Here is a 23,070-nt window from a genome sequence, read left to right on the forward strand (position 1 = left end):
AAAGGAGGCGTATACCTGCAACTTCATTTTGGGTGTTCGTAACACTGAATTTGGAAACGGCAATATGGAGAGTGTCACTGCAGAACTAATGGCTGAGCACAAAGAGCTTATTTAAAATTGCCTGTGTTCGTATTAGAGCTAATAGGTGGGAGTGTGGGAGGTGGTGCTGAAGTGGGTTTGGATAAATGACCCAATTTGGAACATTTTATCTGCTAATGGCTGGCCTGATGCACAACCGGTACCTAACTTTGCAGGTGATTTGGCCTCTTAAAAGCAGTTCATTTTTGTAATTAGTTTCTAAATCCACATCTCCACCTAGAACATTAAAACATCATCTACACTGTGGCAGCTGTTGGTTTGGTGAAGTAAATCTTTATCTGGTCAAACACTTGGAGGCCAACTGAGAGTTTGCTTGATGAGACAATGAACCGACTAAGTACTGGGAAGATAGATAAACCTGTTTTGTTCATGAATAAAGCCCATCTTTGTAGAAGACCAGTAAGGACTTACGCTAACTGCTTTTCATAAGCCCAGAACAGATAACCGATATCCTCGATGATGCACGTTATCTTTTTAATTTTCTTACAACTGATGTATTAGCCTTAAAGATTAAAAAATACAGAAGCAGTAGACGAAAGTGACATCCAAATGAACCAGACAGACGTGTCTCCAGTGTCGCTGACCTTCAGAGTATCCCACTTCGTGTACATCATCATGTTAAAACAGCTTAGTTGTAACGCACGTCCACAATGACGTTCATTTTTATAGCATGTCTGCAATGCCTTGTTCATTATAAATGATCCTGCAGCCCTGAATGTCAGCCTCGCCAGCTAAGATACACAGAGTTTAATCTCATTGCACTAGTTTAAAGAAGAATTATTCCTTCAGTGTTGGCCCAGTGAGTGACTCATCTCTTCATTGGCGGCGTATCTCTATTTAGGTCTGAAAAAAGACAAAGGTCTTAAGTCCTATCAACATCAGATGTACTGAGCACAATAATAACACGTGAAGAGTTTCATTACCCAACCATTCACCGCTGAAAAAGGAAAGAACGTAAGTAGTCCTGTATTGATTTTGAATCATGCCAATTTTGCTGCTGTTCTGGGAAGACCAGAAGCAGCCTTGACAGGAGCAGTTCTTGTTGATCTTGTAAGTGGTTGGTTATGTTATTCCAATGATATTCACATTGAACTGGAAGCAAGGTTATCGGCCAGAAAACAGGCCTTTTTTGGACATTCCGAATATTTCTGTGCAGTATGACTCACAGTCAGGGGATGTTGCCTGCTGAAACACTGCTGCTATTAAATATAACGATGTTAGGCCGGAAGAGTGAAACCACTAAAGCTCAGGACAGAAGGTATAATCAAATGTATTCGGCAAATGGCTAGAACAAAAACCAAAAACATACTGACTCACCACTAGCTCTCACCAGCTTTTTATCTTCAAGTTGAAATCCAGTTGACACGGCCATTAAAAAAAACGGATGGATTTACTGTGCGTATACTATTGTTAGCAGAAGTCTAAATAGAGCACCTGCCTTGACAACAGGCCTTTAATTGTCTGCATCCTTGTTACAGTAGATATTGATCAGCAGCTTGGTGGCTTTGAATTTGAAAGGTCATGAGTGATGCTGGAAGGAGAAAGACAAGAACAAGAACAACACACTAATGACCGCACCCTGTCAACACTGCTGACCAAGTATACTGATGCATAAATGAAATTCCAAGCCTGAGTTCTTGATATACTAACAGATTTACAGAGGAATGCAAAGACAGACATGTGCATAGAATTATAGACTGTAAATTCTGTATGGATAATAGGTTAAATTCAGTGGTTTTATGAGGATTGTTTTGACAGTGTGAGAATGAAAGGATATCATAGTATTGCTTTCATGGGTTCTTGCATTTTAGAAACATGAAAATCTCATAAACTTTGAGCTATCAGAAAATGCCTGCGCACATTAATGTGACCATATGTTACAAAACTGGACAGAATGTATATTCTCAGAGAGATGCATGTTCTTTACTTGGGGCTAAAATCTGAATGAGCACAGCATGACATGCTGTCCTCTGCAAACATGCATGGAAATAGATCAAGCAGAAAATTGCCTTCAGTTTCTCATTATTACCCCCAGTCTGCTGAGACGTATAGGACCTGTGCAACTTTCCTAAGATGTCAACATGCCATATGTTTGCGTTTGCTCCTCAGCAAAGAACAAGGCCCAACAGGAGTCTATCAGATTAGAGAGCTGAATAAACTAACTCCTGAGTAAGGAAATGAGTTGTCAGTGTTAACATGGAGGAGATGGATGCGTCGGCAGGCTGAGCCAGAGGGAATATTTTCCCTGCTCCTGACCCTGTCGAGGTGAGGTGTCCTATCAATTATTCACACTCTGAGCTTTGCTGTGTTGTGTTGTCAACAGGACAGACTAAGCAGATTGTTTTCTCCCTCAGTCTGGATTTATCTCAATCTGATGTTTCATTTGTTTCCCAGAAGTCCTTATCGTTGCTGTTGGAAATTCATCATCCAGTAACAAGAAAAAAAAAACAAAACAAAACAAAAACATCTGGATCACATACAGTAAGAGTCGCGGCACGTTTCCCCCTTCTGTGACTCACAATCAACAAAGCAGTGTATTACCAGATACTCAAAGCAGTTAACACAAATATTAGGACTGTTTTGTTAAACCAGATGACAGCTCTGAGAGTCTTTAAAGAGGGACATTTGCAAACACAGGTGTCTTTTTTTAAAAAAAAACCCATGTCCAGTACAGTAATTCTAAGAAAAAATAGAAAAGTTTGAAAAATGCATGAGGTTTTGCTTGTCACAAAAAGGGAAACTGTGACATGAAGTGTCACAGCAAATTGCGTAAATGTCAGCCAGTCTCGTGTCAGTCATGTACATATGAAACACATTAAAAGTTATAAACATGAAGTAAAATGACAGACGTACATTTCTCTGTATTCCTAGTGACTGCATTTCACACAACAAAAACCATCACATCAAAGTCCCTCTGAGCAAGGCAGCAAATGTTTTCACTAATATATAATAATTCCTTGCAGTTAAAGTCATCACCAGATTTTGTAGGTGTCATTCAACATTTGTGTGTTTATTTAAACAAACTTTCACAGGACATGATTTTTTCTAGTTTCCTAAACTAAAAAGAACTTTTTTTGTTTGTTTGTGATAAGATGCTCTGGTACCCACTGTGCCAGATCACTGTGTTCTGTTTTTGATGCACACACGTCCTCAAGAGATGCATTCAATCTTTTGGTGATGGCTTTGTGGAGATAGAAATGATCCTGATGCCAGGCTGTAATGTGAAAAATATCTGTGTCAGGGACATGAGAACCTCAACCACTTTCCTCTTTTTTTCATTTTCAGTACATAATGAAAACTCAAAATATGTTATTTATACCAAAATCCCGGAGAAGGCATCAAGCCTTTATCCGTTTGGAACAGAATGCATGTGAGACACAATGATGGATGTGCTCCTGAGGGAGTTTTATCACAACAGTCGTATCTCAGCAGCCAGCTGTTGATGTTATCTGTTATCTGTGTGGGGTTTTACCTGCTGTTTATGTACACTAGTGTGCCGCTTATCACTGTCCCTGCTGATATCTGCTTTATTCCTGTTGAAAGCATAATGAACTAGAGGAGTGGACTCAGTAGAGTGCACTACATATGTATGGGAGTGCGGGTCACGTCTATGCTGTGCGTATGCGTGAGAGCAGGTCAATGAAGAGGAGACGATAAGCAGGTTCCATTTAAAATGTCGTTTTTAAAGTGAGGAGATGAGAAGGTGATCAAATCTAGGTGACTGGAGCAATTAAACTTGTAAACTCAGGCAGTTTGGGTCACAGTGTATACACCAAAACATGGAGTGTTGATCACAAAACAGTCAAATCTGTGACGCAAAAGCCGTCAGCATTTAATGACATCCGAGGGTATTTGGGTATCTGAGGTGTTTTTTCATAATTAATTCTCAAATACGGCTAAATTGGTGCACTATGAAAGAAACTGTGGAAGGTCTGAAGAACAGATTCAGCATTCAAGGGTTTTGTTGGTCACATGCTTGTACAATATGTGGTAGATTCTTGAGGCTGTACTAACAATGCCACACTGCATAGACAAAATTATTCGGACAGACCTCGTTGTTACTGAATTCAGGTATGGTATGGGGCTGTTTTTGAGGGCCCAGGCCAGGCAACCCACCCCCATGGAAATCTCCACACCCCAGCACACCAAGACACATTGGACAAAGGCATGCCTCCAACCTGTTGGCAGCAGACCGGGGAAGGCCCCCCCTCCACCCCATTACAACTGTGCCGCAGCACACAAAGCAAGGTCTACAAAGACATGGCCAGATGAGTCCAGTGTGAAAGAACCCAACCGTCCCACACAGAGACCAACTGGTCCAGCATTGGTGCACAACCCCACAAACACATCACTGCATGAACGGGCAAAACCCTCCACAGAAACGCTCCCCAATCCCATGGAAAGCCTTCCCAGAATAGCGGAAGCTGAGACAGCTGCAAAGGGGGGGACGAGCTCCACACCAATGTCCGTGCACCCAGAATGTGATGCCACCAAAATCCCTGCTAGGCGGATGGTCAGGTGTACCAATACTTTTGTCTGTACGGAGCAGTTTGAGATGAAGAACAATGATGAGAATAAAAAGAAAGAAAAGAATAAAATGGGTTCAGAAGGATTAAAATTCAATGGTAAAAATGTATATAAGATCTAAGTATAAAAATACTAAAGTGTATTTTGGCCCCACTGTTCAAAAATACAGTGAGATAAAATAAAATGTAAAGTTGTAATGCAAACCACAATAATAATAATAATAATAGTAATAATAATACACCCTTTATATGAAGTCATCATCCATCTGCAGCATCTCCAACGTGTCATTTTGACTGCACTGTGATTAACTTGTATTCCAGATGACTGGATGGCTTAGCTTGATATTTGTGCTCCTGCATCAGTCTGGCCTGACAGTTATTGAATGATTTTTCTGCTTCAGATCACTTTAAATATAGTTGTATATTAAATTTTCAGGCTGGATGTTGACATTCAAGGCATCAATGTGAAAAAGGCCAGGTCATATATCTGCAGTGAGCTAACACTGAGTCATCAGTCTGGCTAACTGACTAACTCGTAAATGTTCCTTGATACATTAAATGAAATGAGTGAAACAATGACACAGCAATTTAAACTCAGCAGAACACATTTTCATTTAAGATATTTAACTTTGTGTGCAAAGTAATAAAAACTGTCCCAAAGCCAAAGTTTTGCTTTACTGGCTACGGCAACGGTCCAAAATTCATTTTCTGCCTCTTTCTATTGATTTTCTTCACCACTTATAATCAAAATCTATCGCAGTTCAAACTCAGATCTACGTGGCGTTTGCTGAGAAAGACACGGTGAAGTCCTGATCAGATGAAACGTGCGTTGGCAGGTTTGTGTCGTTCACAAAACAAACCTGCTGTCACATTTCCACCTGCTGGTGAATGACGCTGCAGATTTATTGTGGACTGATGCGTCCTGATCGCATTTCCTTTGATGGGTTAGTACTCCATAATATTAATATGTGTATAAGACGCACATCAAAATGATTTAGGCCCAAGTGAATCAGAAAACGCTGGATAACTGAGGAACAGTCAGGTATGAAAAACACCAATGAGAATAAAATGAAATCACAGCTCAAAGGGAATCCAGAAGCGGTTGGAAAGAAAGAAAAACAGTCTTCAACCAGCCCTTGGACATGTGAGTACAGATCCAAAAAGGCACCTCAATACAAGCGCGAATATTAAAATGCGAGGACACTGACTAACTGGCTGCAACAGCAAACAAATCAACTGACAGCAGGGGATGTGTTGAATCGCGTTGGGTGGTTTTCATTTTTGTTTGCAGTCGCAATCTGCATGTATTCAGCATCTTATTTACTACGAGTCAAAGGGCACAAATCACATGCGTCACAACAAATGTGACACGTGTGTTTGGGACCGAATGAGTCACATCAGCACCTGAAAAACAGGCACATAAGCCTTAAATGTAGCCCCCAGGCTTGTCAGTGTTTGTTTTTTGTCCCCCTAATATCCTTTCGGTATAAAACATCATACAGACCATTTGAACAAGTCTGCTCTGTTTAGGTTAATAATTTCACACTATGTTTACAATGTTCCTGGAAATTGAGCCTCATAAATGTTTTACTTTTTCCATTCAATTCATATTGGACATTTCTGCACCTCGTAATACACATCCAATACCAACACTCTGTCAGCACTCTGACGCAGGGTGCGCTCAATGCAGCAAGGTGTGGACTGAGTCTGACTTACATGCAGGATGCACATTAGAGCTCATGTCCCCTGACAGACCTGCAGAGTTCAGTTTTCTAGATCTAGGTGCTGTAGAGAGACTTTTTTTAAATGCTGGCACTCACTGTAATTATTATTATTATTTTTACATTAAACATAATCTAGCATTTGCCTCAGTTCTCAGCTGCTCGGGCCACTGAGAACTGAGGCAGCAGGAAGAAACCTGAATACTTGGACCTCTGGGGTCTGAGTTATAAGGTCCCTTACTGAAACAGACAGATCTGCAGTGTTGTTGAATTTGCTGTTTGAGAATTGCCGTGTGAAAATGCTCTGAAATCTAGTTTAGCTGTGTCTCGTATCCCTTCAGTGTAACACAGCAGTGTACTGCACTGCATTAATCGAGTTATTAATTAGTGATTTTGGACACCGACAGGAAGCTTCTGATGTGAGACTGACATGTTTCTGTCACAAGATGCATCTGATTGCACTGGTGATTATTAGATGGTGTCACACTTTCTCAAAGTCATACTGAAGGAAGAAAGCCAACCCACGATAATGAATGAACATGCCATAATTGATTATGTTAATGTGATTTACAGTGTGGTTTCCCCCTCCTCAGATCCATGGACGTAAAAATCAACTAGCAACGATTGGCTGATTTGCATCATGACAAACAGCAACGACGAATATACTGGATCGATAGAGACAAAAACACAGAAATCTGAGTCTGTTATTCTGAACATTGGGCTTTACACAGGGTGAATACCGATGACTGCGTTGATGTATTTCCAGATTAGTATGTAACAGCACTAATGAGTGATGTTTGAAAAAATAAACATTATTTTATAACATTAAAGACGTGGTGTAGGTTGCCACTGATATTATCTTGATGGGACTTTTCTTTGACTTCCACTCCCCCGCATGATAAATGCTTTACATAATGCTTTCTCCACATTAACCAGGTGACTCTTAAATGCGGGTCAACTTCCATCACTTGCTGTGTGGGCAAATTGATGAAAAAGGACATTTTACACAGATGGAAGACACAGCCCATTCGTGACAAATTTACATTCTTGACAACACCAATTTACTATGCCATTAAAAGTGCTCCTTATTCCCCCAGACTATGCATGAGTGGAGCAGAGGGGACAGTTTGTTATGGGCCAGAGGAAGCATGTGTACAGGTGATTTGTCTCACAAACTCTTCTACTGCAGTGTGAGAGGATAATAAATCGCACACTTGTCCTGCCTTTACTTTCTGTCAGAGGTCAAAATAATTCTCTGTATATTTTTAATAGATCATAAAACACAGGGTGCATTGATTCTTGATAAGGACTCACTTTAGCACAGCCTGAAGCTTCAAGTCAAAATATACAATAAATCAGATTCGTATTTGGCCTTCTAGGCGTTTGCAATGTTTTAGTTTTCACTCTGAGACCTTTCAAAGGTGAAATAATTTCATGTGTTTTCAGGGTCGCTGAAGTAATTTAAACTAAACTAAAAGGTTTGCGGGACAAGGATGGATGCAACACACTGCAGGATGCAGATAAACACTATTCCTATTCCACTATTCCTGGATAAAACGGCCTGGTGCGACATGTTTAAAGTGAATCAGCTGGACTGATGAATTAGCTGTCGTTTAGCTCTTGTTTGGAGGCAGATGTCGTGAGGACAAAAAATAAACCAACCACCTTAGACTGATAGACTACATGACCGGGCTTTACAGCAGGGTTTACATGTTTGAATCAGCCACTATAGAAGGAGAAGATGGTATGCAATGCAAAATAAGACACCAAAACATAATGTAAAAGGTTTTTTTTGGGACTACTGCTTTAGGTGTTTGTGAGTTGACTCAACTGTACGGTACTTTTAAATTGTTCTTTTTATCACTGTATTGTATTTAAACGTGTTTCTAGGATTTTGTCCACCACATTACTGCATATGAAGCAACATTTTAGAAACACAAAACACAATCCACTACAGCAAATCCACAAATTATGGACTCAAACATGACCTCGGAACTACATCAGCACAAAGTCAACAACAATAAACAGTTTACAAAGACAGGTTTGTTTTTACAGGATTCTTGTACTGAATGGCATTACAATAAATAAATGTTTGCATTTTCTCTGCACATAATAACATGCATGAATGGAAACTGTAAGTTGCAGTCAACAGCACAGCACTGCTGAGCTGGTTGCACGGGAATCGATTAGAACTGCGACTAACAATTATTTACGTTATTGATTAATGTGTGTAGTATTTTCTCATTTGAATGATTAATCAAACAATGACAGGTATGCACCTTTAAAGTTGGTGCATACCTGTCTGCTGCCAATAAACACTGATTAATAATAATAACACAAATAATAATAATAATAAGAAGAAGAAGAAGAAGTCAAACTGCTGCACCTCAGTTTCCAGGTGGAGAGAAAACACTTTAACCCAATAAATCTTATTAAAACTCTGGAATATTAAATAATTCATCTTTGCTCATTACATCTTATCCTTACTTACCCTCAGATGTGCATCAGCTCTTATGAACGTCTTTTAAGAATACAAATATTAGTTTTCTTATCAGTATGGGCCACGAGAAGCAGGTTAATTATCATTCTTGTATTGTGCATTGCTAATACTTAATATATAGCAGTGGACCAGGGAAGAGTTATGAATGAGTATGCAGGGTGAGCATATGACCATCATGCCAACTGATCTGCGTGTTGATGTTTTTCTCATAAGACATGAAAATGAACAGGCTGTGAAAGCAAATGATGTGAGCTAAATAGCTTCGCATTTGGGACTGATTGTGGGACAAAAGATGACATTCAGAGACATCCTTTTTGCTGTGCGATGGACATTTTAAACTATTTTCTACATTTCATAGACTCCCAATTCGACTTGGTGTTTCACAGGCAAGAGCTGCCCGGCTCTATAGCGAGCACATGATCTACGGGGGAATAAAGCGCCACTTCAAAGACGATCTGCTAACCTACAGCTGTGGAGTGAGAGGTGAGGCGATTTATTTGGATTTGTGAAGAAGAGCCTGATGAAAAAATATTGACCTATGTGCACAAAATATAAAAAACAGTCCCTTTGAGTTTCTGTCTGGCTTCCCTTTGAAGGAACTCCTATGATGTATAATTATTCATGGTTTGGGCTAAGTTACACAGCGCAGTAGAACAGACAGATGCTTGCATTGGGTTGGATAAAAACCAAACTCTTTGTGCTTTATGCTGCCATTTGTACGTGAACAGAATGATGATTATGACTGATGCTTTCCTACATGTCTATTTTCTACACTATGTTATTTTCTTCATCTAATCTGCTTACTAGCTAAGTCACTACTGAACTGATGAGTGAACATTTCTATTTGTTCAATACTTTAATAACATTCCCATCAGTCCCAGCTGCAGCCATTTTAGCATGCTGTGGGATAAGTACAGATATCTAACACGATAACGTTTTGATCTCTTGCTATCAGCTGTATAAATGCATTATGAAGCTTTTTCCTCTCTGCCATTCATTGCTTCCTCTATTACATTTGAGTGAGAGTCTTTCATATTTTTCCACATCCCTCTGTTTCAAACCACTCCAAGAGGCAGGCTGCTCCAGATGTCAGGGACTTCCACCGCCAATCGATAAAGTGAGCTTTGAAGTACCATTTCTCAGTCTCACTCACACAGGAGCCAATTGCTAACCACTCTCAGATCAATCACCTGCAACTGCAACACAGTCCAGCCTCCTCAGGAAGACAACATCCAACCGTCACCACATGTTCATGACAGTTGATAAATTAACTGACCATCCAGTTAAAGCCAATGAATTTGTGTATCATTCGCTCATGTGATGTTCCTTTGAGAAGTGAACTGAAAATCAAAAAAATGAAAAAATGTCTTATGATTTTTTTTTTCTTTTGCTTTTGAATGTGATACAAAAAAACTAAGAATGCTTTGGTTTTCACACCATAAGCATCAGTGCTCTGGTTATGTTTGTGAAGATAATAATGAATAGACAAAGACTTCAGCTTGACTTCCAGGTCACACAAATCAGAAAGATGCAATATGAAAACCAAATTCGGCCCTGGGCCCGTTTTTCACATGGCTTTTATTTTTTTGATCAAGCATGAAATTGAAAGTGCGAAAATCAAAGCATTATTTGTTTTTTTCTATCACATTCAAATACAAAAAATGAAAAAGTGAAAGTAAAGTAAAAGTAATTTTTTTCACTTTTGAACAAATGAACAAATGATACACAGGTTTCATGGCTATGAATGAGGCTGAAGTTCATCATCATCTGTTTTTGGTTTCACTATTATCGGTTTTCACATTTATTTATTACTATTACTTTTCTGCAGACTGTTGCTTGCCTGAGTTTATTCGTGTTAACTCTGTGATATATCTTCTATCCGGCAAACCAGCTCTGCCTCTGAGAAACATTTATTTAACTGAAACTCCAGACTGTTAGTCTGCAGAGAAACATCCTCTCCGCAAAACCACAGAATCTGTTTATGATTATCCAGTTATATTCTTCTCACACCGAATATGCAGTCAAAGTGTTTGTCAGCGAAAGTTTAGAGTTTTGAGATAATTATTATGTGCCATGCCGACTACATCTGAATAACAAAAGTAAGGAGGGTTGAAACAATTATGTATTCTCTGTACTCAGTCGGTCAGTCTGAATATCTTTATGTATATTTATCTTTGATTAGTTTACGACTTTACAAAAGTCTTGACTTGCAGTGGATTTCCAATGGGGAGAGAGTGAATGATGCTTATCTGTCACTAAATTGATTTTGTTATTGGGCTGATGCAAAAATATCAGGTAGAAAATCAGCAAGCATTTCCCATCACCCATCCATCCATTTTCTATACCGCTTATCTGTTGGGGGTGGGGGCTGGAGCCTAGGGGCAATGTACAGTGGCCAATTAACCTAACGTGCATGTCTCTGGGATTGTGGGAAGAAGCCAGAGAAGCCGGAGAAAACCCACGCAGGCACAGGAAGAACATGCAAACTCCACACAGAAGGGCCCAGACCGGGATTCAAACCTGAAACCCTCTAGGTATGAGGCGACAGGGCTAACTACTGCACCACCGTGCTGCCATTTCTCATCAGTTTCTACAAAATAATAAACCAATATTTTGACTCCAGGACATATTCCGTGTCAAACATCTCTGGCTTTTTAAATGACATTTCACAAATTACATTCCACACTGACTGAAATCGATGCTAAGAACAGGAAATGAATACGGACGTGTCCTTGCATTTCTTATTCAAATAAGCTCTGAACCGCAAACACTGACGACTTCATAGCCATTTGGTGGATTTCAAGAGTGCTTATACAGTAAGGAGGATTACCTCTCTTTAATGTGGCTAAATGCATTCTTCTTGATTCTACTCAGATATTGCACATTGTGGTAACTCCTCAGGTTGTTCTTAGTTTCAATGAAGCTAGCTTGTATACAAATTAATTTAATTTAAATAAAACTAATTGACTTATTAATAAGGATAAGATGAATATGATAGTTAAACATCTGTATCAGGATTTACGTTTATCTGGTGCTGTTTCATTACCAGTAATTCCTTTCTGTCAGCCATGACCTTTATCACCGTCCATCCTTGCTTCCACATGCGACCTCTGAACTACAAAATAAATGACTCCAGAGCCATAAAAATTTCACTATCGCCATCAGTCATCATATTGATACATGCTTTATTGTAAAGAGTGTATTATGTGTCAAGTCATAAACTCAGTGGATGTGACATGCGAGGCCCCTACAGGGTGACAGATGCAAGTAAAATATTGTTGCAGAAACAGTTCAGTTGTTATCAGGCGCTGGTCTGTCAGTGCATTTTTGATTTCTACTATAAAAGATAACAATCAAACAAAACACCAAGAAACCATTAAAATTAAAACTAAACTATTAAAGCTAAATGTCAATCATGCTGGATTTTCCGTGAATGAAAACCATAAAATCTGGTGACCACAGTAGAGCAAACAGCTTCAGTTACAGTTAAGACTTTATGGTCCTCATTCTGTTTGTTCAAACAGCTGCGATGCAAACTGCTAAAACCAATGAAGGTGATGATGTTCAAAAACATGTTTGCTCACTGACTTGCAGTTTACAGAAATCTTTCCCCTATAAATAACCACATTATTAGCAGGAACCTTTTACTGAGCAAAAACACCCATTATCCCCATCAGTTAAGCCAATAAAACTCTGTCTGCATTCATCTGCTCCTGCCTTGACTGATTGTAGCCATCTGGTAGAAACCACAGTCCAGCTCAGGCTCAGGAACATTGATATGGATGATTTTATGAACACATCTGTGCAGCGAACAGTAAAATATTCAAGGTTTTGCCTTCGCCTAATTTGTTTAAACAGGAGCTTAACCTTCCCCAGGCTGTAGGCACCTCCATATGCTGTGAGGGCAGGGTTTTTTTCTGGAGAAAAAAAGCACTAATTACCACAACATTCACAGTGATTAGAGTCAGGATTGATTATGGATCTGCAGCCTCTGCTACAGCCCAGCATGTCTTTAACTGAGCAGTTAGCAACATGAGGGTTTACATCATGACAGTACACAGTTAACACGGAGTGGGAGCCACACAAACGCATGCGGTGTTGGTTACTTAAAGTCAGCACGCACACAGGGTTCAGATCTTGTGAAGCTGTGTGAAACTCAATGGATCAGCGTTAAAGTCTGCTGTTTGGAAATTCAGTTGCATAAACATTATTCAGAAGCAGAGCTGATATTTAATATGCATTATTAAAGCTAAATGAGTACTGCACTGACTTAGCACTTCTACAACACTGTCAGGCTTAGGACTGACAGTTACATGTAGGACCCTGATAAACGATTATTTTGATCATAGTCATAATTCATTGGGTTTCTGATACAGTGGGAGGAGAAGGAACAAAAACGGAAGTTTGCAAACAGCTGCAACCTGCTAATAAATAAGTAACATGGGACTGTTGTAGTACGGGCTTGTACCTTGATTCACTGTATTTAATCTGATTCAAAATGTCTAGTTTCGTTCAAAAGATATTCAGTTTACAGTTACGCTTTTCATGTTTCACAACACTGAATGACAAAAGATTTAATGTGGCTGTTGTGGTAATGATCAACAGAAAGAGGCCATTTACTGTCAAAATGACAATAGAGTGATTTACATTAATACTGAGGAAGGATCCTAGGGAAAGCTGAACTGAAGGATGAAGAGGAAACAGTTTTACTTTTCAGCATTGTGCTGAAAAAATAATCACTTAAGTTTTGTTTCTTCAAAACAGTCACAAACACATTTGCTGACACATTTAGCACAACAGATCTCAGATATCATTAATATTTTTGCAGAAAGTTCTTCATCACAGTCTCCAGAACAACAGGGAGCAGAGATGTATAAACACCTCTGTTACAGATATTAAACTGAGCTCTTCATTAAGTCTGGAGAAACTGTACACAAAAGAAAAGCAACCCTGTATCATGTGCATTGCAATTATACTGGAGGTGTTCCAATCCATTTTTAACAACTGAGGCAGTCTTTTATCATACAGAACACAGGCATGTTCACGCTATGGCTATTGCTAATTAGCTTCCATTCAGTCCAGAATAGGCTCATTGCAATTCAGTTCAGTTTCAGGTCAGGAGCTTCAGACCGTTACAGTCGCTGTAAACTGAGATAGAAAATGTGATGCAGAGCTACAGACAATCAGAGGAGGAAAGACCCTTCCTGCTTCATTTTGAGTTGGAAGGGTGTTGAATGTGTAAATTGTAAGATTTCACTGCAATGTTATGGCTTGAATCTCTTCTTTTGTTTTTCAGTGCTGCTAATATGCCATAAAATAACGTCTATTGTACAAGGTGTAATTATAGTGCTGCTTATTTATTAATTTATTCCTATTTATTTATTTATGTAGTATAGATTCAATAAGTATTGATTTCAATTTTCATTCAACTACAGTGTTGGGCTCTGACATGATGAGGTTGCTGAGGCTGGATCAGCAGTGGTCCACCACTAACGGTAACACAATAACCAAAGCCAATGGCCTCCATGCACCCAGCCAGCCATCTGTTTTAATATAATTGGTTTATGATTTACTGAAATGCATGAGTCACTAACAGCCTTATACCTAACAGCCCGTAATCGAAAACCCTCTGTTCAGCACGGCGGTCAACTTTGATGAGTGACAGCAAATTACAACTTGTGTGCATGGTTTCTATACCAGCATTCATTTATTTATCACTGCAGCCTCCCTAGTGAATAACACTTCCATATGAAAAGCCAGCGTGCAACCTCATGTGCATGGACAAGCTGCAAAGTCCTGTGTCCTCACAACATTTGTTGCCAGGGCAAACAGAGTTGCTACGCAGGACTCAAGTCCAACAAAGTACAAACATGCTCCTTTAAGGCCGAGGTCAGTTCAGCCTACTGGAGGATGATATCTATTGGTTGTATAAATAAGTGACAGGAACATTCAGAGACGAATTTTCCTGCTCTGGGGAAGATCAGTCATCTTGAAATGTTCCCCGTTAACAGACATTTCCAGACTGCTGAAAGAGCCACAGAGGCTAAAGCAAGATCTGAAGATAAGGACTCTCTTTTCGCAAACACTGATTCATTCACTGCAGTCACAAAAAGAACATGGTGCAAATGAAGGGAAATAGCATTAAGTGGGTTGCAGCTGTTTTGTCAGAAACATGACGGGTATGCAGAGGAGGATTTCCATAGAAACCACAGAACAATAAAGTACTTCTCTTTCAGTTGTTTACTCAAACCGATATGCTAACAAGCATTGAGCTTGAGCCAGGGTCCTGCTGGCAGCAGCCCATGACTTCACCCCCTGTGCAGCGATTAGAAAGCAGTCCGTCACTTTGTGACATCAGGGCATTAGTGGCATGCAGACATTTCGTGCCCAATGGAAGCTTTGGACTCATAAAAACTGATTCAAGGCAGTAAAATTGTTTGATTAGTTTATTGAGCCATCTGTCCACGGAGACCAAAATTCTTGTGTGAGTGAGAATGAAATACAAAGCTTGGAACAATTGTTCAACTCAACCGGTCCCACATGTGTGCCTCAAAGGATTGAGAAGTGTGTCGCCTAGTGGATGATTAATGATTTCACTCCTCACGCTACTTTGAAAAGTGAATGAGTAACATTTCCTTGCTGCTGCTCGGTTTCCATCTTCAGTGAGGAATTTATGTCAGACTGAAGCCAGCTCGTTCTGGGCAGCTTTGACTGGTTTGTAGCTGTTTAAATATGAAGCACTGCTGTTCTGAGAAACAATATACAAGTTCTGAACACAGTCTCATGGAAAAGTAATGATTATATGATCCCTGGAACAAAGATTCTCTTTTTTTCCCTCCCTCTCACTTATCAGCCATAGCTGACATCAGTGCTTCTACAGAAAGTGCTGGACCAGAAGGGGGCTCAACCAGCGGTTCAAATTTAGCCTAATTTTAATGTTAAGTGTTTACTGAATAGAGAGTTACACATCAGCGAAACAATATGTCCTGTGCCACACAAATTAGTTCTGACATACAGATTGGTTGTTACTAAATATTTAACAAGCCAGTAACAATTGCAAGTGTAGCTGTTGTGTCCAAAGACCAAAGCTGACCAAAACTGAAAAAGCTAATGCTAGCTTGATAGCACATTACCCATCAAGATTAAAGAGTGAAAAGGTGATAGAAGATGGTTGCAATATCTGACCCGACGGCTGATCAGTAATAACGATGCAGTTGCTTGTATGAAATGTCTGAAACAGATAAATTGGCTGCAACTTTAATTACACAGCAGCAGGAGTTGGTTCGGCCTGATGTGCTGAGACAGCTTGTACACGGCCCTAAGTCTTTCCAGTCCCATGTGGTTTGAGGACAACAACTAACATCAGGACCATGTGTACAGAAAAAAAGACAGCAGTAATAGTGGAAAAGATAAGGAGTGTAATGATGTAAACCAGAAATATATCATATTTTATCAAATTAAGGTTATGCCAACAGTGTTAGACTAAATGACCAAATAACACTGGTTAAATTAAACAGATATTTCTCCATCACTGCACTACTATCACTGATACACCCACAATTTATCCATGTATGGATATATAAATGAAAGTCATATGTATATTTACAAAGACTCGCCTAAAACCACTATTTTTAGTAATGTTAGGACATTACTACAATTACTACATTCAGACACAACGACCATTAGTAGGCAGCTGTTTTACAGTGAGACTGGGCACAAATCTTTGGCTGCCCAGTGGCTAAAACCAAAAATATAAACTATTCTACTACAACTGCTCTATATTTCAGTTTGACATAGCAGCCACTTGTTCCTCAGAAAGCTGATGTGTTGAATAAGTTACGAGTTGTCATGTTTGTACAGCTTTTCTCCCTGACTTGTCAGCATCCATCTGCGCTGTCACAAACATCAGATTATCTTGTTACATTTTGATTCAGACAGCTTGTTCCTTTGTGTTAATCTTCCACAGGGCGGCTGTACTTAAGCGCAAAGAACATTAGATTTCTGATTTTTCTTTCCACATTTCATGCCGGCCTCAGTGTGTGCTCTGAGGAGAGGGCAAGCTGTGCACAGTAGTTATTCTTTGTTTGAACAACTGCCAACATTCCTCAATGACAGCAGGGAAGGGAGGAAAGTAGTTCAACAACCCTTCAACAGGAGGTACAGGGTTCAAGCCCCTGTGTTGGCAAACATCCGCCTTCTTGAAATGAGCTCCCCAGAGCAAGACTCTGTACTCCTACTAGCTTCAGGAAGGAAGCAAAGTAAGCTATCACCATGTTTTCTGCCCAACACATTTAGTCTTATTTTTTTTATGTGGCTGCCTAGTTGTTCTGCAGTTTCAGCCAATACTGAATTAATTATTTCAATTAGACAAATTCATTAAAAAAAATGCATTTATTGCATTGCATTTATTGGGTTTCATTCTGTGACAATATGTTGGTTTTTTCATAATAAATACTGATGTTTGATCATTACTGAAGTGTGTTGTTAATGAAGAAGCAACAGGAGGTGTGGCCTGTTAAAATCACAAACCCTGCGCTGACATGATGAAAGAGAAGAGGTTGGAGAAGTAAGAGTGTGGTTTCTCAATAATATTTAAGCTTCTATTTCAAGGAAAACATCATCAGTAGAATTATGTGAATTGAAGACGAATAATTTGTCAATGAAGGCCAAGTTTAGCATCTGAGTTGAACCATCGCAGCTACAGAGGAATATGAACAAAAACTGCAGCATAAGAAATCTTGGCTGGATGAAATCCATTTAGATTTACTTTAAATTTTAATCAGTATGAAAGGTCTGAAAATCTTTTCAATCATGTTTACTGTGTGAGCCTGACCCTGCTGCTGTGAGCAGAGAGCAGAGCTGTCCAAGGTACTGACCTCGGTTCAGTCGAGCAGTAATAGCTACTGTTACTGTGGAGCTTTAGGCCTGTAATGGAGCCCGTTTGTGTGGCTGTACAATATGTCCTGTGCCTCAAATCCTTCACTGTGTCAGTCTTGTGTTGTGAGTGTAACAGCTCTGGGTCTGTTTGTTGATGTTTACACTCAACTTACTACAAGTTCAGTATTTCGTCTGTTTTTTTTTTTTACTTCCTCCCTCCACTTGGCTTTGGACCTGATTCTTGTTTATAGTTAGAAGACGTGGCAATCACATGATCATTCTACAATACTTTCGCCGGTTACTTAAAGGTACTTTGTGGAGTTTTTGACCACTTATAACATTAACACTGTAAAGCCCAAACCATTAAATAACTGACAGAAAATTCCAATTCGTTGAACTTGGAACCTTTAGTGGTCCCTCTGAACAAACAAACAAAAAAAAATTCAAATATCATATCTGTGCACTGCATGTATCTGATTGTATACATCAGGTTTTTTATGGAAAAAAATATTACACTACTCATGTGGAGGGCTGAAAAACTCATGTATCAAATATGATACGTTTGGCGTTATAGGGTTAAGGAGCAGTGCTTTCATGCATGGCTGACTTTTTTGTTTGGTAATGTTTATTCATCATCTTAGCAACATTTTTTTTTCCCTTTTTCATATTAACACAATCTTTACTGAGCATTTATTTTTGTGCTGAAGCATTCGCAATGAGGGTTTAAGAAATGTCAGATCATAGTCATAACATTATTTTCTCAAATATTTCCCACAGGCTGAGATAACTTGCAGATTGCCTGTTTTGTCCAACCAGCATCCAAAACACAAAGATATTTTGTTTATCAGCATGTAAGACAAACAAATGCAGTAAATTCTCACACTTTAATAGCTGGAACCAGTCGATAAGTGGCATTCAAAAATGACCCAGAGGATTAAGGAATTGCCAGAATATTTGCAGATTACTTTAAGATCAACTTCCCAAGTAAATAAACTTGTGTGGGGCTCAGTCAGAATAATTACATTTTCTTTTCACTACATGTTCTCTTAAGTCCAGAATTGTGCTTCTGTTGCGAGGTGAATTCTGCCTTGTTTGTCTTTGATTTGGCCTCATCTGTGTGCCATTTATCTCCTTCTGTTTCTGTTTATCATAAATTCACTGTTGAACACACTTATAACCAGAGTAAAAGCTTGTTGAGTAAAATAAACACCAGAGTAAAATAAAAACCATTGCATTAGTTTACAGAAGTGCTGTTTCTGTACTTTTTTGGAACTGGATAACCAGGTTTGTTCCTCCCTCCTTCCCTGGAAGGCTCTAGACTGGCTCCAACATAGTTATTTACTGTAATGTTGCAGCAAAAACTGACTGTTTTGCCCAGTGTCTGATGCAAGCTTAAAAAGCTTCCTTAGAGCTGGATCACTGGAATGACTTATGTGTCTGTTTTGTGTCACTACAGACCCTCGGTGTAAGCTTCTTGGCTCTTTGACATCACTGACTGACACACAAGCACAGGGTGAACATGAAGAGATAACAAGCTGCACAACACTTCAGAGGCGTGGACTTATCAAAGGGCCACTGACCTGGCAACACGGTGGGCTGTAGCAGAGGATTTATTACTTTATTTCTTTCCGAGTATCTAATCTGCTTTGGAAAAGGATTAAAGGAATTCATGCAGCCAGCCGTCCACCCTGACAGGAGTCATTTCTTCCCATGAAAAAGTAGTAATTTTAAAATAATACTATTGGTGGCGTCTGTCAGCCCTCCACAATTCTTAAACTTTCAGTGAAACAGCCTCCTAAACAGCTGCTTTATTAATCATTATTGTTGTAATAGCTCACAACTTTCATTTTAAGCTACAGAAGTTCCAGACCCAGATCAACAGCAATAACAACTGATAAACTGTTAAAACTGATCTTTTGGATATAGTTGAATTAAAAAGCCACCAACAGACAGAAAGACATATTCATAATTAAATAAATAAGACTAGTATTTTGACACAGCTGTGCTTTGAGTTAAATGCTCACGCCAATAGTGCTAGCATGTTTGTTTAGCAGCACTGACGCATGAGCAGATCTAACTAACAGACGCAAAGATGGCGCATTTTCAGCCCAGTGAGAAGTGTTCACCTAGCACATATACAAGAAAGATTTACTATCTGTTAATCTTGTCAGCCTGTAAATTTTATGGCAATTCCAATATTTGTTGTGCTACTTCACAGACCAGCGTTGCCATCCAGCCACATCACTAGCATGGCTAAAAAAAAAGAAAAAGCAAAAAATAAACTTGTAAAAGAGAACTACATATGCTTGTCTGAAAAAAATACTCTGAAAGACACTAATTACACCAGAGTGAGTTGAAATCATGAGGGATAAGAGGAAAGAATCTGTGTTACTTTTCATCATTTTACTTTACTACTTTTACTACTTTACATCAGTCCATCACATCTGTCCCATTCATTACAGATAATTACAGCAGATCCAGACGGTTTTGAGGAAGAGGAGACTTCAAGGAGACTGTGGTGCAGCTAAGATGGCTCTGTGCCATTTGGGTCCTTCATCCTCAAGAACTTATAGCATCCTGAAAATGCATTCTCATCTGCTTCACTGTAACATCAAGGCATTGATTCCGTGCCTGATGATCATCCAGAAACATATCACAGGGCCCTTCGGAGACATCCAGACATCATTATCATAGAACGGGGGATATTTTTCATTGAGTCATGGTGTAGACCAGCCGAGGAATGTGTTATGGTTGATGTGTTGCTGTGAAATTTAAATGAGCTGGCCGCAGTTTGCTGTGTTTCTTCTAATCGATACTGCTTATTTTGCAACGCAGAATGCCTTAAGAAGGGGGCACTCTGAAAATACTTTTTCCTTTAACATTATGAACTTTTGTCCACAAATACCCAAGACATATCTTGTAATCCACTGTTGAAGACAAACTTGCAACAGCTTAACAAGAGAGCACACAGAAAAACGCTGTGCAGCTTAAAAGTCCAGTCACGAAGCCCAACCAGATCGCTCTCTTTATTTCATAGCACCATACTAAGCAGCAGCTGCATCCTTACAGAGGCCTGCCCTATATAACCTTGAGTTACATGGCCTGAATGCTATATTTTGTCCTGTATGGCCTGACTACATCAATCACTGTAAACTGAATAAGGGCTGGAAATATACAGTACATTTATATTCTTTCAAACAGGCAATAAGAAGGCTGCAGCTCAGGACTGTAAAAGTATCTCACTGTATGTTGATGTATGCTTCACTTTCTCCCTAACCGATGTTAAGGATGAAATGAAATCAGTGGTGCAGTGAAGCTTACATGCAAGGTGAACACGATAAATTAACAGTCCATCGCCAGAAGATTGTCTTTTTTTTCTGCAATGCAAGAGACAAGCCAATAAAGTTTCACTTTGCCCCCACTTTGATTAATTTCTTTCCCTTAGCAATAATGCACCTCTGAGAGGCACACAAAATATCCTGCTGATGGAAATTATGAAGTGCACTATTATTTTCCTCCAGCTGTGAAAAGCTCCTGCTTTCTCACTCTTGTATCAGGACATTACACCAGCTCTCTGAGCCAACACGAAATTAGGTTTTTGACACGATTCTTTTATATCATCTGAACTCTGTAGGGGTGAGATACAGAATCTCTAGATTCTGTAGAAATTGAAGACAACATGATTGTTGAAGACAACAATCAAATAATCATTTTCTTCTCCTAATTATTTCAGATTCCCAGAAAATACAATAACTTTGTATTGTAAAAAAAATAAAAAAATAAAAAAATACAATACCAAATGAGTACAGAAGTAAAACATACTCATGTGCCAGTCATTTCAGCAGGGATGAAACCCTTAGCTCTCAGAGAGAAAAAGATAAGAAAACAAAAAACTGGTTTCAGTGGTTCATTTTCTGTCACAATATTTTTATGCTGCTAATGCTGACAGACCTTGGCAGCTTGATTTAGTCTCCATGATGTCACCGTTACGAAAAGAAAAATGCGATCTTCATATAACAGAGCCCTTCGGCTATACCTGGCATCATTCTTGAGTGCCGTTTTTTGGCCTAATTTAAAAAGAGAGGACAAATGTTTTTGATTAAAACTTTGACAATACATTAAGCAAACACCATTTCACCGCTGCAAATCTGATTAAGATGAAGATATGATGCATTTTGTTGAAGGGGAATTGCAGTAATTTATTCCAACAGAAATTACACACACTCATGATTATCTTGTTAGTCCAAGGGGTTTTGAGGCGAGGGAGGTGGGTTGGGGGTGTGCGGCAAAATACCTTAAGTTGTAAAACCATTAAAATATGTTTAAAGGTCTTAGTACATATGACAGGTCTAATGGAAAAACGTATTTATAGCCGTTGTAAAGTCATAAAGAGGGGCCAGATGCTCTGAATCGTAGAGACTGTCCTCTCAAGAAGAATCACAGCATCAGTCGCTTCAGCCCCAGAACGACATGTTTACACTCAAGTGACAAAAGACTTGTATTGGCTGTCATAATCATGCCAGAAGAAGAACGGCAGGTAATATTACAGAGAGTGTAGGGAGCAGGTAGGGGCGAATAGATGGAGCAACTTTGCTTGTTTCCCGTTTCAAACCTCATTCCCTAACCTCTCATTGTAACCACGAGTTCCCCTAACCTTAAGAAAGAAATCATTTCATCCCAAAACGCTTTGACAAAGTACTTATATTAGCCACTACCTTTTCCCCCTTATTCTGCTTCTATGAGTCATTCTAGTGGGCATGAGACCAAAAAAAAAAAAAAAGAAGATTTTTTTCATTTAATGTGGAAGAACTGTTGGAGTCATAGGAATGGGGATAAGAGCACATGCCTCAGTGTCTCCTAAAAAAGGCCTTCATGTTACTACACTCATTTGCACAAATCATTTGAGGGGATTAATTGAGTGAATAAATGTCTGTCCACCTCATCAATCCCTACATGAATGGTCTGTTTAAGAAAGCTTAAAAAATCTTTTCTTTTAGTCAATGTCAGACACGCACTTACAGCATACTGACTACTTTATTATTATAAAAACTGATGAGAGGCTCTAGTAAAGAAGGATCTAGTCATCACACACGGCCACTGGCCTCAGTTTAACCTTCAAACGTTCATGTGCGTCCTCCATCATTCAGTTTGGGAGCTTGTGTGTAAATACTCAGCGATCATACCAGGAGGATGTGAACAAATACTTTATATTGTCAGGGCAACTCTCAGATAACTCACATTTAAAATTCAATCGCACAATCCACATTTAGAATGAGTTGGTGTGCTCTGCTCCTCTTGCTCTAATAACAGCAGAGGTAATTTCAGGGATAAAAGCTCCTGGGAGCCA

At 39.2% G+C, this 23,070-nt stretch overlaps 1 protein-coding gene and 1 long non-coding RNA gene across 3 annotated transcripts in view; one reads left to right on the forward strand and one right to left on the reverse strand.

Annotated features, from left to right (window-relative positions):
- Nucleotides 1-23,070, reverse strand: part of LOC124060452 (ankyrin repeat domain-containing protein 13C) — a 71,108-nt gene that overhangs the window by 37,739 nt on the left and 10,299 nt on the right. The gene's annotated exons all lie outside the window — the stretch shown is intronic.
- On the forward strand, nucleotides 17,290-21,397 carry LOC124060456. The gene is made up of 3 exons (XR_006843579.1): nucleotides 17,290-17,412; nucleotides 19,180-19,314; nucleotides 20,186-21,397. It is a non-coding gene; the product is annotated as an uncharacterized LOC124060456 (long non-coding RNA).

Source organism: Scatophagus argus, chromosome 6 (assembly GCF_020382885.2).
Source record: "Scatophagus argus isolate fScaArg1 chromosome 6, fScaArg1.pri, whole genome shotgun sequence".
Lineage (NCBI taxonomy): Eukaryota > Metazoa > Chordata > Actinopteri > Scatophagidae > Scatophagus > Scatophagus argus.